This window comes from Rhinolophus sinicus, linkage group LG02 (genome assembly GCF_036562045.2).
Source record: "Rhinolophus sinicus isolate RSC01 linkage group LG02, ASM3656204v1, whole genome shotgun sequence".
Lineage (NCBI taxonomy): Eukaryota > Metazoa > Chordata > Mammalia > Chiroptera > Rhinolophidae > Rhinolophus > Rhinolophus sinicus.
This window is the reverse complement of record NC_133752.1, coordinates 173,784,411-173,790,484: the sequence shown is the minus strand read 5'-3', so window position 1 is coordinate 173,790,484 and position 6,074 is coordinate 173,784,411.

The window sequence follows — 6,074 nt, the reverse complement described above, 5'->3', positions numbered from 1 at the left end:
TTGCAGAGATCAGGGAGAAGTCTTGAAAAGAAGCCTCAGAAACGAGGAAAACAGGGTGGTGAGAGCAATGCCAGATCTACTTGTTGGTGAGGAGGCTGTGTGCACAGAAAGTTTTTAAACAAAAGCTTATAGGAATATTTCTGGGACCCAAGCAGAAAAGACATAGCTAGACTCATAATGTGAAAATGAAACAGAATGTGAAGAAGCAATACAAAAACTATAGCTCTGAGACTAAGTAAAAGCCTAGAAGAGATGGATTCAGGGCTTTTGTGTGGAAGTGTTTAGAAGGTTTGAATATCACTATAGCCTGAAGCTAAACTGAGAGGTTTCAGTATATAACTATGAGACACTCAGTACTTTTCACTGTAGTCAAGTTCAGCAGGAAGTTGACCGTTTGGGTGTACAGGACAGCAATGAGCAGGATGGGGAAAGGTGGGGGAAGGAACACTGCAAGAAACAGAGGAAATGGGGAAAGGAGCTGGCTTTTGTGGAGGCACAGTCTCTTTTCACACTGGACTAGTGAGAGGCAAGAATTAACTTGTGTGAGACCCAGGTCTACCTGGGCAGTGTTGGACCCCATCTCAACCCTGTTAGTGCACCAGACATCATGCACATCGACTGTTTTACAATGACATGTGGACCATAAAATGGCACCAAGGTCTTTAGTGATGTTGAAATTCAGCTAGCAAACATTGGAATCTCAGGGATGTATCCTACAGTGCTCTCCAAGCTTCTATTTGAATACCTCTATGGATGGACCCTAACTTCTCATGAGACACCCATCTCCTTACTAAACAACGGTCATTGTGAAGAATTCTCTCCATACAGCCAGATCAAATCTATCCCCTTGGTGACTTCTAGCCCCCCCCCCATCCTCATTCTGCTCTCGGAGTAGCCAAATCTAATCCTTCCTCCCCATGAGCTTCATTTTCATTCCCCCTACATCTTCTCTCTTCTAGGATAAATAGTCCACATTACACAGCCTTAATAGCCAAGTCACTGACCATTTCATGATATCCTAATGTATGCAAAGCCCCATGCATGTGCTAAGTGGGACCCGAAAGTGAATAAATTGTCTCCTTGCTCTTCAGGCAAACAGGGTGAAGACAGAGGCGTGGATGATGGACTCCAATACGAAGAAGACTAACAAGTACTATGATAAATATTCAAAATTTGCTGTGGTGTAGCTATGGGGAATGAGTAGACCAGCTCAACTTGGGGGAGCCAGAAAGGCTTCTAGGAAGAGGTGGAATTTGAGTCACATTCTGAAAGATAAGCAGATGTGGGAAGGAAGCAGGTGGAGAGTGGAAAGAGCACAGGACCTTGGTTTTTCATTTCCTGTTTGACCTTGAGCATGTTTTAAATGAGGGCCCTGAACTCGATGATCTCTAAAATCTCATGGTAAAGAGAGTATAAGTTTGAGCATTTCAACTTAGGTAAGAGTCCAAAAGTGTGACGGCCTCCCCATATCAAGGGAGTGATGTGTGTGCGTTGGGGCAGGGCTGGCAATGACAGGAGGAAGATAATTCAGTCAATATACTGCCTGTCGTACTGCTGCAGCACCATCACCATTCTGATCATGTCATTTGAGGACAATGACATTCTTAGAATGGTCATTCTCATACCACCACCAGCCGCAACAGCAACATTTCTCTAGCAATTGCTATGAGCCAGGCACTTTTGGAAGCACTTTACATATTTACATTTACATCCCAGTGAATCCTTATAACAGACCTATGATATAGGTAAACATTTTTTATTATTCCCATTTTATAGATGAGAAAACAGAGGCACAGAGAGATTAAATAACTTGCCCAAGTTCATAGAGCTAGCCTCACGGCACAGCTGGGATTTGAAGTTAGGCAGTCTGGCTTCCTGCTTTACTTCTTCAGTAGAAAATGCCAGGGCAGAACTGTACACAGGTCTGTAGACATGTTTTGCCACACCAGGGCGAGAGTCGAGTAGCACTCGACCTTCTTTTGTTTCCTATTAACTCAGCCTAAAACAACGTTGGCTTTCTTGGAAGCCACACCACATTGATGATTCAAATTAAGCTGGCAGTCGCCTAAAATCCCTGAAATGCTTTTGACATGAGCCACTTTTAAGCAAGGTCAGCCCCATTCTGTTCCCATGAAGTGGATTTGTTAATCTTAAATGCTGAGCTTTTCATTAAGCCCCACTCACTACTTTCTATGTGTCAGCTCATAGTTTTACCCTACAGTAATTTTGAAACATAGTTTGTTATCTAAAGTTATTTCTCTCAATTTAGTAATAACAGTAACAGCTATCAGTTATTGGAGCATTAACTTGGTGCAAGGTACCCTGCTAAATGTTTTTCATGTAGTATCTTATGCAATAGTTTAGTCTTTACATGAAGTCTATTATTATCATTATTATTGTTATTATTATTATTCACATTTGAGAGAATAAGAAATCAAAGCCAGTGAAATTAAGAAACTTGCTCGAGATCCAATTAGAAAGTAACAAATCCAAGGTTCACCTCCAGGATTGTCTGACTCTGGGTCCTGAACTTGTATGTATATGCTCTCTCACCTCTTTGCATCATTCTATAAACTTGTCATTATCACAGACTATAGTTTAGTGGTTACCAGAGGGTAAGGGGGGTGGGGGGTGGGAGATGAGGGTAAGGGGGATCAAATATATGGTGATGGAAGGAGAACTGACTCTGGGTGGTGAACACATAATGGGATTTATAGATGATGAAAAACAGAATTGTACACCTGAAATCTATGTAATTTTACTAACAATTGTCACCCCAATAAATTTAAATAAATTAAAAAAAAAATAAAACAAAACAAAAAAACTTGTCATTATCTAAGTCAATCACAAAAAAAATGTCAAACAGAATCAAGGACATAAGTCACAGGTGAGGAATATCCCTCTAAGTATACATGAACCAATCACTCTCGTAGTCATAAACAATTAGAGACTGAGGCATTTTTTACACAATCCTAAGGACAAGAGAAATTGAGCAATTTTCCCAAGTTCAGAGAGGAAACAAGATGGAAAGTAACTAATGCAGAGAGGTCAAGCTCTCCATTCCATCAAGTATAAATAAGAAACCATCCAAAAAAGTTTTGCAATTACTTGCAATTACAGTGTAGTGTCATCTAGACTGCAATTCTCTAACTTATTCGCATGCATCTCATGAGGTCTTTATCAAAAGTCTTGCTTCCATGAACGTGCACTTCGTCAAAGACACCTTCAACGGGTGGGAGATGGGATTATTTTGTCCTGCCCCACTCTCATGTACACATGGAACTCCACATTGTAACAGTTCATAAGTCATCCGTGTCATAATCCAGTATAGGATTTTGCAAAGAATTAGCATCAGTGGGAGGAGGTATTTGAGGGTTGTCAACTCTCCCAAAAACGGCAAGTCATCTTCAGTCGTCAGGCACCACTCAAGTGTAGCCCCTAGTCACCCAACACTGGGCCTAAGATTTACTTAAAACTGCTAAACACACCCCTGCCACCTATATATAAAGCTTCAAATTCTCTCAGTGATTTCCACTTTCTACCTTCTAATGTTGTAAATGAATCTGGAAACAATCCCTTCTTTTGTCATTAACGTTTCAAGATCCTCAGCTCAGCCTGACACTCCAGGTCTATTCCACACCTTTGTGTTTGTTTTTTGTCACAGCCACTGACAAAGACTCTTTCCTTGACCAAACTTTATTCAGACTCCTCAGCCCAACTCCACTGCTTCCTTGTGCATGTTCTCTAAGAGCCCAGTTGTAGCAGGAATCCTGCTAAGTCACTTTAGCAGAATCTCCCACCCTTGATATCTCATCACCATGGATATCTGATCACATTCTTCACCCCAACCATCCCCTAGGTAATGTCTGGTCACCCTGGCCATCTTCAGCAAGAATTTTATCAGGTTGGTTTAGCCAGACGTCCCCCACCCCTTACCCATGACACTTCCTCCTATTAATTTTCCATCTACTGATCCCCTCTCTCCCCCCTGCTCCTTGGCTATGAATTCCCACTTTTCCTTGTTGCATTCAGAGCTACTGCAGAATCCCTTTGCAGTACAATCAGTTCCTATACCTATCACAATAGTTCTGAATATAGTCTGCCTTAATGTTTCAGTAAGTGACAGAATAAATTTTTCTTTAACACCTCCTTTGGCCATCTCTTACATATGTACTTTTATAGTGAGAGCTCATCCAAAAACTTCCTTTTAGCCTCAAAATCAAGTGTCTTCCCTTTGCTTTCTTCTCCAGATCACTCTTTCCTACCCCTCATCTAACAAGAGGCAGAATCAGGATTCAAGTCTGAACTGCCTTGTGGAGCCTGAGCCTTTAACTTCTATGCTACATTATACCTGCATTATCTGCAAATGTCTCAGTAACTAAGCCATTGATTAAAATATAACCAATGGCAGAACCTTGAGATCTCTGTCCAACTGACTCAATCAATTAAGCAGACTCTGAAGGGCACATGATGTCCAGAGAATTTAAGTAATTTAACCAATGTTAGGAGATGTTGTTTTTAAAGGTAAAATCATGCACTGTCAAAGATAAACAAAGCAACACCCTAGTTAAAGTGGTAAGGACAGATTTTAATCAGTCATATACTATTGCAATGGGCAAGAGTCCAGCAGGAGGGAGTGAGCAGGGGTTCAGTAGAGTCAAGGGAGTGATAAATTACAAAAAGCAGGAAGGTGGGGTTGGTCTGTGTGAAACCATCTGGGTTTGTTAGGTTCCTACCCTCTCAGACACGGGGAGACAGGGACCCCACATTCAGGTGTTGGCTGGAATAAACAGTAAATTCTTTCGGCAGTGTTGTTTCCTCAGGTATGCACTTTAAGGGGGCTAGGGTCATCCTAGGGATGTCACCCTAAACTCTTAGTGTTTTGTTCAAGTCTCTCTAGGACAAGCTTGAGGCCAAGTTGAGAAAGGACCCGGAGGAGGCTAGCTACAGTTTGGTCAAGGAGAGAATCTTTGCATAACATAAAACAATAGGTGTCAAATACTCATTAATGGAACCAGTAAAATATTATAACCAGTTCAAAAGAGACCTTAAACTACTGCACTTTCATAGTCACATAAGAAATGCAGAAATGATTTTACAAATAGAGGCAAAACTGGAAAAGTTCGTTGATAAGCCAAGCTGTTGCACTCCACAGAATGACAATAGACACTTTAATGGAAGGAATCATCTACATCACTATTAGATTACTCTAAGTCAGCTTCTGTCTCTACAGACTTGTGACATAGCTCAATCAGAAGCTAGCAAAGGTGCACGTGTCTATAAAATCAAATAATACCATTGCAAAGATGTCCAGTAATCTCTGTGCCCATTGCAAAATCTCCCAGTTTTTTCCTACATCAAGGTCAGACAGCAGGAAAAGTGAGTCCAGAAAAATCAAAAAGATGAAGAGCAGCAATAATCAGGGACACATCTATACAGAATGAAGATGGTCAAGTTAAGTGGTTAGTTAGGTCTCCAAACTCTGAAGACTGGTCGCCTGCCTGAGCTCCCTCACATCCCAGCTTTGCCACACGTGACTGTGTTACCTTGGACAATTTCACGTAATTCCCCTGCGCCTCAATTTCCTCATCTATAACATGGGCATAACAACAAGTACCTACTGCATAACTGAGCTAATAATTGGTAAAGTCTCAGTAAAATGATAGCTATCCTTGTTGTGCTTCTTTGGATCTCGTGGCCATGAAAACATGCCTATCTTTACTCTGAAAGGCAATGTCTGACTAGCCCCAGAATTCTATCTTAATGATCACAAATGCTACAATAAGATGAGCATTAATTCTTTCTCCCAAGGTTCCCATTGCTTCTACTCAACTAACAATTTCCTCTTCGCCACATGTAAGATTCCTGTGTAGAAAACATTTACCAGCATTACTTCCTCTTCCTTAGCACCAAGTATGAGATCCTCTTTGTTTATCAGAAGCGTTTGGCAGACGTCAAGGTAGTTAAAATCTCCTATCACAATTATATCCTGCCTCTGTGCCGGCGTGATTGCTCTACCGAAAGCATCATCCATCTTCCTTCTAGTTGGGCCAGTTACAGCAACCCCAACACCA